This window comes from Falco biarmicus, chromosome W (assembly GCF_023638135.1).
Source record: "Falco biarmicus isolate bFalBia1 chromosome W, bFalBia1.pri, whole genome shotgun sequence".
Classification (NCBI taxonomy): domain Eukaryota; kingdom Metazoa; phylum Chordata; class Aves; order Falconiformes; family Falconidae; genus Falco; species Falco biarmicus.
In genome coordinates this window covers 23,003,776-23,015,947 of record NC_079310.1, presented here as the reverse complement: position 1 = coordinate 23,015,947, position 12,172 = coordinate 23,003,776, and positions in this window count along the sequence as shown.

Here is a 12,172-nt window from a genome sequence, read left to right as displayed (position 1 = left end):
CAACAGGTGCAAATCGCTACTAGGACGGTGTACCAGTGGCAATATCACACAAACCAAGACTCCCTGGCTCCCATCCATGAGCTAAGGAGAGTGATCAGCAAGACTCACTCACCTGAACAAAGTCACACCACCACTGAGTGCTACTGTACCAGACATGTTAGAGCTCCAATACAAAGTGGAGTCGAATACAGCCAAGTGGTATGCTACATTTGACATTGCTAATGCGTTTTTCTCAATCCCTTTGGCAGCAGAGTACAGGCCACAGATTGCTTTCACATGGAGGGGTGTCCAACACACCTGGAATCGGCTGCCCCAGGGGTGGAAGCACAGCCCTACCATTGGTCATGGACTAATCCAAACTGCACTGGAAAAGGGTGATGCCCCTGAACATCTACAATACATCGATGACATCATTGTGTGGGGCAACAAGGCAGAAAAAGTGTTCGAGAAGGGAAAAAGAGTGATTCAGGTTCTTCTGAAAGCTGGTTTCGCCACAAAGAAAAGCAAGGTCAGGGGACCTGCACAGGAGATTCAGTTCTTGGCTATAAAATAGCAGGATGGATGCCATCATGTACCTCTGGATGTGGTCAACAAGATAGCAACTATGTCTCCACCAGCTAACAAGAAGGAAAAACAAGCTTTCATAGGCCTTGTGGGGTTCTGGAGAATGCACGTTCCAGGTGAAAGTCAGTTTGTGAGCCCTCTCTATCGAGTAACCTGGAAGAAGCACTATTTTGAGTGAGGCCCTGAGCAACAACAAGCCTTTGAGCAGATCACACAGGAAATAGCTCGTACAGTAGCTCTTGGGCCTGTCTGTGTTACCGAAATCTCAGAATGAAAAACTTATCGACACCAATGTGATGTAGATAAGCAGACACTTCTTTATTGACGGCTGGGTGCGTGAGCGAGTCCTCTCACGATCAACGCACACCAGGTCCCAAAATCAGATTCCATATATAGAACTTATTCATCCATATTCATCAATTATTCATGCATAATCATAACATTTCCCGTAAATCATTAACATATTCTCCTCCCATATCCGATTCTGCGCAGTAGAGCTTAGAAAAATCTAGAAATGGGTCTGGGGTACGATTTGGGTAGGTGGTATATGAGTCGGTGGTTGCGATCTCCCCCTGCCGGAATTACCTTTTACTAAAGTTCACGGTTTCTTGGCAGGTAACTACAAGCTGTTCCAGTCGATTCTCCCCAGTTCCCATTAATCCTACATTCTGACATCTCAATATACTTTCTATATACAGAAGACTAGTTAGATACAAAGAAACCCTTCAAACCCTAAATTATTACTTAAGTTTCAACAATGATTCCAACCCATTCTTCTGGCCTTAGTACAAAATGTACAAAGGGTCTCACAACTGCTTTTACTAAATAATCATAACTTTCTTCAAAATATATTTTTATCCTCCTATATTTCTATTCTATAAAATAACCCTGTAAAATAAGATAATCAAACAAATAAAATCAATTGATTTCAACTTTTTAACAAATCGACAACATTTCCCCCCTTTGAAAGTGTTGAAAACCATTATTTCAATACTTTCACACTATTTACATGTTATTTGTTTCAACATATTTTGGTGGTGGGCTGTGTCTTGGTGGACTAGTAGGTACTTCTCTCATAATCATATGATTGACAGCAATCCTACTGATAAATTGCTTTTTCAAACATACATATACTAACATGATCATCAAAAAGACAATCAATAACAAAAACAAACTTTTGATTATAGATTGTATCCAAGAGCTTAAGTTCCATCCTAATTTATTAAAAATTTTCCCAAGCCAATCTTCTGACATATCCTTTTGAATTGTTTCAGTTTCTCTTTCAATTTTTCCCAATAGTTCTAGATCATGTTCCACATCCTGAGTGACATTTGGAATGTGGATACAACAGTGGTCCAGTTTATCCTTGAGATATCCACATACTCCATGTTCTTTAAGTAGGAGCATATCTAGTGCCATTCTATTTTGTAAAGTCATTCTGGAAGTTGCCTGTAGTTGTATATTCAATTCCTTAAACCCCTTTTTGTTAACGTTTGCCAATTTTTCCACTTGACCAGTTAACTGATAGAGCCATGCTCTGTTTCTATATGAAGCTATAGGATTTAAAAAGTGATTCAAGTGCCCAACCAATTTTCACTCCCGTAGATGGTTCATTCCAATTATCATCATTTGTCCCAGATCTCTTTGTTCGTTTCAGTTCTAAATTCTCTAGGGATCCTCTAAATGGTGATTTTTTCCAAATCAGACACAATGTTGGCATGCCTAAGGTAATTTGTTTCACTTTACCATCTAATGGTAGATGAGTTGTCCAGGTTCCATCACTCAATGCCCAAATTAAATGTCCAGGACTTCGAATAGTAGATTTTCTACAACTAAACAAAGTCCCTCTTCTGACTGTAAAAGTACTGGTTAAATTGAGAGTATTCTTAAGACCTCGACAAAAGCAACCGTATTTCAAAGCAGCGGCCAGGGGAGGAATTCTTTGGATTATTAAGTCTGCATTACTGCAATCATACACTTTTTCACATTTCCACCATGGCACTATTTTATCTTCCTTCTCTCCCAACGAAGTTGACCTATCATTGACCCAGGGTAATACTAAAAAAACTTTTCCCTCCCATATAAAACACCAAGGAGTTTCTGCCATATACTGAAAATGGGAATATAAGGTCATAGACCAAACTGAATCCCAAACTATTTCCTTTTCTTGTAGGGTTCGATTCTTTTTCTCACATTTCGTCTCGGTTACCCATACACTGGTGTTTGTTGTAGCCATTTTAGGATAATAACACCATCCTTTGTTCCCTACATCTCCCTCTAATCCCGGTTTAGCTACAAATCGTCCTTTACATTCCCACATGGTTGAATATATTGGTGATTCTTCTCCAACTTTAACCTTTTGCAATTCCCAAGTTTCTCTAGGTTCTTGTTTACAATCCACAGTCTCATTTCCATATTCTAATTTGGTCAAGTTCATGGTTAAGATTCCCCATGGAATAGATTCACCTACTGCCCTCGGTATTGGTAAACAAGCAGTGATTTGTGAAACATTTTATAAATTGACAAATTCTTTAATCAATCCTACCATTAGATTTTCCTCAGTCGTTTGTTTGGGAATTTCAATTACTTGTTCTGTCTCTATTTGTCTTTTGTTCCTGTCCACCAAGTCAGCCCATGATCCTGTCAACACAATCAACCAACATAAAATCCACAAAACAATTATGATCTGATACAAAAAATTAGACATGTTTCAAAGTCAATTTTAAAGTCTTTGGGTCACGGTTGATAATCTTCCATGGAATAGGTGCTTTCTTCACTCGAGTATAATGGATCCAAGCCTCCGACTCTGCTATTTTGATAGCTGTAAAAGTGGTTAACAGTACTTGGAAAGGTCCTTTCCAACGTTCCTGCAAAGGTTCAGAGGTCCAGGTCTTCACATAGACATAATCTCCTGGTTAAAAATCATGCACTGAATTTTCCAGGGATAAAGGTCTATTCCAAATTACTGCACTCCAAATTGCAGTCAAAGTTTTTCCTAGAGAAAGCAAATAGTTATATACATCCTGCTTTCCTTTTACATGTACGTTTGGATTTGGTTCTGGAGATTCATATGGTTTTCCATATAATAATTCATAAGGACTGACTGAGGTTCCACTCTTTGGCTGTACCCTGATGCGTAATAATGCCAATGGAAGTGCCTGAGGCCACTTTAAACTGGTTTCTTGACAAATCTTGCTTATTTGTCGTTTCAAAGTTTGATTCATTCTTTCCACTTTCCCACTAGATTGTGGTCTCCAAGAGGCATGTAAATCCCAATGAATACCTAATACTTTGCTAACACTTTGGACTACTTCAACAACAAAGTGTGGACCTCTGTCAGAAGAAATTCCAATAGGAACTCCAAATCTCTGAATTATTTCCTGTAATAACCACTTCACCGCCTCTTTTGCTTGTGTAGTGCGACAGGGAAGGGCTTCTGGCCATCCTGTAAAAGTATCAACCCCTACCAGAATGTACCGATACCCATTTTGTCTGGGTAATTCTGAAAAATCTACTTGCCAATAATCTCCAGGTTCTACACCAGATTTCAGTCTACCCATTTGAACCTTTTTCTTAATCATTAGATTATTTTTCAAACATACTTCACACTTTGCAGTTATCATTTTAGCTATTCCCAACATCTTAACTGATACCACTTGTTTTCGTAAGGATGTTACTAAAGCTTCTGCCCCCCAGTGACATTCTTGGTGCCTTGTTTGAATTATTTCTCTCATTAAAAGAGGTGGAATTACTACCTGTCCATTAGGAGTTATCCACCATCCAGCTAAGTTTTTCTTAGCATTTAATAACTGACCTAATTTGTCATCTTCTTCTGAATATCTCGGTTTTTCCCTAGGAAGGGTTACTGTTTTAGAAGGAATTACTGCCATTTGCGATGCTTGTCTCTTTGCTACCTTCTTTGCTGTTTTATCAGCTAAATTATTTCCAACTATTATTTTTGTATTTCCAGTCTGATGTGCTTTACAGTGCATGATTGCTACTTGATCTGGCTTTTGAACTGCTTGCAATAATTGTAAAATTTCTGTTTGATGCTTAATGTTTGATCCTTGAGAGGACAATAACCCTCTCTCTTTCCACAAGGCTCCATGGACATGCACTACCCCAAAGGCATATTTTGAATCAGTCCAGATATTTACTTTCTTGTCTTTGCTTAGCTCTAAGGCCCGGATTAAAGCAATGAGTTCCGCTTTTTGTGCTGATGTGGTACTTGCCAATGTCCCTGCTTCTATAACTCTGGTGTCTGTTGTTACCGCATATCCGGCATATCGGACTCCTTGTTCCATAAAGCTGCTTCCGTCAGTATACAATTCCCAGTCTGGTTGTTCCAATGGTACATCTTTCAAATCTTCACGACTGGAATAAACATACTCGATGGTAGCCAAACAATCATGTTCTAGTTGTCCTTCTTCCTGTATAGAACTTTAAACACTGCAGTATTTACCAGGTTAGTTGTTTTTAGAATCACATCATCTTGTTCAGTCAATACCACCTGGTACTTCATCATTCGGCTGGGAGACAGCCAGTGTCCCCCCTTCTGTTCTAGGACAGTTATCACCATGTGTGGAACATAGACTGTTATTGTTCTTCCCAAAGTCAATTTCCGAGCTTCTTGTATGAGCATCACTGTTGCTGCCACTGCTCGAAGGCAGTTTGGCCACCCTTTACTCACTGTGTCCAGTTGTTTAGAGAAATATCCGACTGGTCGTTTCCAGCTTCCTATCCTCTGGGTTAGCACTCCCAGTGCCAGGTGTTGCCTTTCATGAACAAACAGCTGGAAATCTTTGGTTAAATCTGGCAGTCCCAAAGCAGGTGCAGACATTAAGGCACGTTTCAACTCTACAAAAGCCTTTTGTTGTTGTGGGCCCCATACAAAGGGAGAATTCTTTTGGGCCTCATACAGCGGTTTAGCTATTAGCCCATAGTTCATGATCCAAAGGCGACACCACCCAGTCATTCCCAAAAACGCTCTGAGTTCATGAATATTTCTCGGCTCAGGTATACCACAAATAGCTTCTTTGCGATCTTTTCCTAATTGCCGTTGTCCTTTTGAAATCTCAAAGCCCAGATATATCACAGTCTGGCAGGCTATCTGGGCTTTCTTCCTGGATACCTTATACCCATTTAGTCCCAGGAAATTCAAAAGGTCACCTGTATACAGGTAAGTCTTTCTTCTGTAGCTATCAGTATGTCATCCACATATTGTAGGAGTAAATGTCCAGGTCTTGATTTATCCTGTTTCCAGATTTCAAGTTCTTTAGCTAATTGATTTCCAAAAATAGTTGGACTGTTTTTAAATCCTTGGGGTAATCTAGTCCATGTCAACTGCATCTTTCGCCCGGTTTGAGGATTTTCCCATTCAAAAGCAAACAGTTTTCTGCTTTCCTTTTCCAAAGGTATACAAAAGAAAGCATCTTTTAGATCAAGCACTGTAAACCATTGATAGGTGTCCCTTAATGCTGTTAACAGTGTATAAGGGTTTGCTACTACAGGATAAATATCCTTAACTATTTGATTTACTGCTCTCAAATCTTGTACCAGCCTATATTCACCCAATGGTTTTCTGACTGGTAAAATAGGAGTATTATACTCAGATTCACATTCCTCTAAAATTTTATACTCCAAAAATTTATCAATCAACTTCTTTAATTCCTGTCTCACTTCTGGTTTAATTGGATATTGTTTAATTCTCACTGTTCCTGCGCCTTCCTTCAAATCTATTTTAACCGGTTCTGCTAGTTTCTATTTGCCTGGAATATCTGTCTCCCATACAGTAGGGATCACTGCCAAGTCCACCTCCGGTGGAATTTCTTGTTTAACTCTTTCTTGTATCATCAAGATTTCTCCTGTTTTTGACTCGGGTATTTTCAAAAAAAGTTCTCCTTCATCAAAAACAATTTGTGCATTTAATTTAGACAACAAATCTCTTCCTAATAAGGGTATCGGACATTCTGGTACATACAAAAATTCATGTGTAATTATCTTATTTCCAAATTTCAAATCTAGGGGTTGCAGGGATGGCCTGTTTTCTTCTTTCCCTGTTGCCCCTATTATATTGGCTGTTTTTGTTCCAATTTTTCCTTTACATGTATTTAATACTGAGAATGTTGCTCCTATATCCACCAAAAATTTAACTTCTTTATCTCCCAGCTTAATTTTAACCAGAGGTTCAGCTGGGTTCCCCTCCGGTCCCCTTCAGTCGTCTAAAATCATCACCTTGGCAAGGTCATGAGAAACACTCTTGTTTCTAGGGCAATCCTTTTTCCAATGTCCTTCCTCTCTACACAAAGCACACTGATTTATTCTCAAGGGGGTATTAGGATTTCGATTACCACAGTGCATACAACCTCCCCTTCCATTAAATCCTCGTCCTCTTCCTCTGCCCCTTCCTCTGTCCCCTGCTCCTGTCATGACTGCCAATAACTCTGTTCTCCTTGTTTTTCTTTCTTCTCTTTCCCTGTTGTTATATACTCTCCATGCAACCTCCAACATTGTGTTTAAACTCCTTGAATTTTCTCCCTCTAGTTTCTGAAGTTTTTTTTCTTATATCTGGTGCTGATTGTCCCATAAAAATCAAAGCCAGTTGCATTTGTGCTGCCTCTGTTTCCACTCTCAGATCAGTATATTTTCTGGCAGCTTCCTTTAATCTTTCCAAAAATGCTGAGGGAGATTCATTTTTATCTTGTCTTACTTCATATAATTTAGACCAATTCAAAGATTTAGGCATGGCATGTCTAATCCCATATAAAACCCATTTTTGATACCGTCTCAATCTTTCTCTATGTGTTACATTATTTGGATCCCACTGCGGATCCGCAGATGGAAAATTCTGTTCTATTGTTCCACCTGTAATTCCACTCATCACATCCAACTCTGCCTGTGCTTTACCGGCTTTTAATACCATTTGCTTCTCTGTATCGTCTAACACATTATCCAAGATCACCTGTAAATCGTTCCAGTCTGGATTCTGTGTTCTAATTATAGTATCTACCACCTTGCCCACCTTTTCAGGATCTTCTCTATAATTTCCTGCTGCCTGCTTCCAAGTCATCAAATCCATAGCTGTAAAAGGTACTTTCACATAAACCGGTCCATCATTACCAACTCCCTGTCGCAGGGGAGCTATAGTCTGTGTCTGTTGCCGAGTTCTCCGTGAAACAGGAGTATGAATTACAATCTCTGATAATCTCTCTTCCACATCTCCTGTTCCACTACTATCCGGTTCAATTGCCTGTTCTCGCACCCTAGATTCTCAACTCTGATTCCTTTCTCTCCTAAGAGGGGATATATCTAATTCTGGTCCATTATCACTCTCAATAACAGTTTTCTTCTTTAAGCAACTTTTTCCAATTTCACAAGTTGAACAACACCTTTTTACTTTCTTGTTATCTGCAGTTACAGCCATCACAAGATTATCTCTATCAATTAACTTGCATTCTTCGTGCCAGTCTTTTCTCTGTCTCAGGTAAAAGAACAAATCCACATATGGCATTTCGCTCCATTTTCCTTCCCTCTTACAATACAACATTAACTGCAAAATAGTATTATAATTCAGTGTTCCATTTATGGGCCACTTTTCCTGATTTTCCAATGTATACAGAGGCCACCAATTATTACAATACTCAATCATCTGGCTTTTCGGCAAATCCTCATACAAATCTCCCCAGTGTGCCAACAAACAACCTAATGGAGAATTTTTCGGGATTTTATCATTTACAACAAGATTACCCATGCTTTTACTTTTAAACAACCGAGTTAACTTAGATGCCATGATATAATCCCTCACCGTACAATACACAATTATTCAACTCTGTCACTCCGATCCGCGGATCCACACTCCACACTCACTTTTGAGCTCAATTACACGTCTCACCCTTACAGCCACACTCACACTTTCCCACAGTTACTTTAAACAAACATATAACACAATATTATACCTCTTAATTTTCTTCTTAATACACAAACACAAAACCACAAACACAAAAACTTCTTCTAACTTCTTGTTAGAGGCACTACCTTAGAGAACACTATAGCATATAGTTTCTCTTGTTTCCACTTGTGTCCAACCCTGCAATAGCTTTCGCTTATGTCTTACGGGCAGACGCCTAGGCTTCCACTTCCACAAGGATCCTTTTAGTCCAACCCTGCGCAGCTTTCACCGCGTCTGACAGGCAGACTTACTCAGTGAGACTCAAACTCACTGGTGGGTCTCCAACCCACTCCTTACCATACACTTATTATAGTGGGACTCCCCCCCACTTTCTCTAGTGCACTTACTTACTTACTTTAGTGGGACTCCCACCCACTTACTACAAATAAAAAAGAAGTGTCTTACCAAATATCCAGGGAAAGTCGCGAAGAGCCTTACGGATCGGGGATCGATGGGTGTCCCCGAGAAATCCTCGGTGCCGGCTGGAACCGATCAGGTCCCCGACTCCTCCGGTCTCCTTCAGCGAGGTCCCATCTGGGTCGCCAAAACTGTTACCGAAATCTCGGAATGAAAAACTTATCGACACCAATGTGATGTAGATAAGCAGACACTTCTTTATTGACGGCCAGGTGCGTGAGCGAGTCCTCTCACGATCAACGCACACCAAGTCTCAAAATCAGACACCATATATAGAACTTATTCATACATATTCATTAAATATTCATACATAATCATAACATTTCCCATAAATCATTAACATATTCTCCTCCCATATCCAATTCTGCGCAATAAAGCTTAGAAAAATCTAGAAATGGGTCTGGGGTATGATTTGGGTAGGTGGTATATGAGTCGGTGGTCGCGATCTCCCCCTGCCGGAATTACCTTTTACTAAAGTTCACGGTTTCTTGGCAGGTAACTACAAGCTGTTCCAGTCGATTCTCCCCAGTTCCCATTAATCCTACATTCTGACATCTCAATATACTTTCTATATACAGAAGACTAGTTAGATACAAAGAAACCCTTCAAACCCTAAATTATTACTTAAGTTTCAACAATGATTCCAACCCATTCTTCTGGCCTTAGTACAAAATGTACAAAGGGTCTCACAACTGCTTTTACTAAATAATCATAACTTTCTTCAAAATATATTTTTATCCTCCTATATTTCTATTCTATAAAATAACCCTATAAAATAAGATAATCAAACAAATAAAATCAATTGATTTCAACTTTTTAACAAATCGACAACATCTGGACAGGACCAACTGTGAAAAATATACTCTACACTGCAACTGGGGAGCATGGTCTCACCTGGAGCCTCTGGCAGGAAACATCAGGAGAAACCCAAGGTCGACCATTATGGTTTTGGGGCCAGGGGTGTTGAGAATCAGAAGCCCACTACACCCTGACTGAAAAAGAGACACTAGCAGCATGTGAGGGCATTTGAGCTGCTTCAGAAGTTGTTGGTACAGAAGTGCATCTCCTTTTGGCACCGCAGATGACTGTGCTACACTGGACGTTCAAAGGAAACATCCTCTCTACACATCACACATCTAGCACTACATGGAGTAAGCGGGTAGTGTTGATTATGCGGCAAGCTTGACTGGGGAAACCCAACCGCCCAGGAATTTTGGAAGACACCATGGACTGGCCCGGGGGCAGAGATTTTGGAGCACTGCCTGAGGAGGTGGCTTGTGCCCAAGAGGCATCACCATAGAATGAGTTATCAGAAGATGAAAGGTGTTATGCTTTGTTTACTGATGGATCCTGTCTTGTGGTAGGAAACTACAGAAGTGGAAAGCTGCTGTGTGGAGTCCCACGTGACAAGTCATTGAGGCCACTGAAGAAGATGCGTCAAGCCAGTTCACAGAAGTGAAAGCCATCCAACTAGCCCTAGAGATTGCTGAATGAGAAAAGTGGCCAGTACTCTATCGCTATACTGACTCCTGGATGGTGGGTAATGCCCTATGGGGGTGGCTACAGCAGTGGAAGAAGAATACTTGTCAGCACAGGGGTAAACCCATCTGGGCTGCTGCACTGTGGCAGGACATTGCTGCCTGGATAGAAAACATGGCTCTAAAGGTATGTCATGTAGATGCTCACATGCCCAAATGCCGTGCCACTGAAGAACATCACCACCATGAACAGGTAGACAAGGCTGCCAAAACTGAAGTAGCCCAGGTGGACCTGGACTGGGAGTGTAAGGGTGAGCTATTTGTAGATTGATGGGCCCATGAAACATTGGGACATCTAGGGAGAGATGCAACATACAGATGGGCTTGTGATCGAGCAGTGGACCTGACCATGGAGGCCATCACACAGGTCACTCATGAATGTGAAACATGTGCTGCAATCAAGTGAGCCACACAAGTCTTCCTGGAATAGAGGGCAGTGGCTGGGTTTTTGATATGGTGAGGCCTGGCAAATTGACTGTATTGGACCACTGCCACAAACACATCAAGGCAAGTGCTACATACCATGGTGGAAGCAACTACTGGTGGCTAGAAATATACCCTGTAAACCATGCCACTTCCCAAAACACCATCTTAGGCCTTGAAAGGCAAATTTTGTGGCGACACAGTATCCCAGAAAGAATTGGATCAGTCAATGGGACTCATTTCCTAAATAACTTCATAAACTTGGACAAGAAACACATGGGATTGTCCTTCACTGAAGGACCTGGCTGTGCTTGGTGGGTAATACAGAAGGATGGGGAGACCTGGCGTGTGCCTCAAGGATATTTAACCTTGGGGGAAACTGTAATCTGTGATATGAGTTGTATGTTGTAGGAAGCAATGTAGTAGGAACAACCTGAACCGATGAAGCATGAGCTTCACAAGGAACCAGAAAAGTATAGCAGTGACCCAAACCAAGCCATTATTGATGCCCAACAATCAAACATAATTCTTCTTCTGTCCTGGGTATCCATCTTAACAGATGGTGCCCAAGTCATAGCCTGTTCTTATGAACAACTGGAGGAGTGGAGGAAGCCCATAGAATGGAAGAATAATATCTATCTGTTAAAGGATAGGGGATGATAAATAATGAGAACGTATAAATCTGTATGTTGGGTATAAAGATGGTTTAAGTATGTAGTATAAGTTGTAAGTGTTGATGAGAAGGGATTTTGGTAATGAGGATTAAATACAGTGGAATGGTTAGAAAATATATATATACGTGTATGTATGAAGTTGTGTGGGACCTGAGCATGACACAAATGGTATGGAATAAAGGGTGGAGATTGTATTGGGTCTGGCTGGGAGGGTGTTAACTTTTCCCATATCAGCCCTCATAGTGCTGTGCTTTGTATCGGTAGCTAGAAAGGTATTGGTACACCAGTGTTTTGACTACTGCTGAACAGTGCTCAAAGCTGCCTCTTCAAACAACCCCCCAAAGGCCAGTAGGCTGGGGGTGGGCAAGATCTTGGGAGGAGACGTAACCAAGACAGCTGACCCAAAGTGACCAAAAGGATATTCCATACCATATGACTTCATGCTCAGCAGTAAAAGGTAAGAGAAAGGAGGAGGCGGGGAGGGCATTGGTTATTACATTTGTCTTCTGGAGCAACCGCTATGTGTACTGAGGCCTTACTTCCTAGGAAGTGGCTGGACATTGCCTCCCCTTTGCTTCCTTGTACAGCCTTTGCTTTTCTTTATTAAA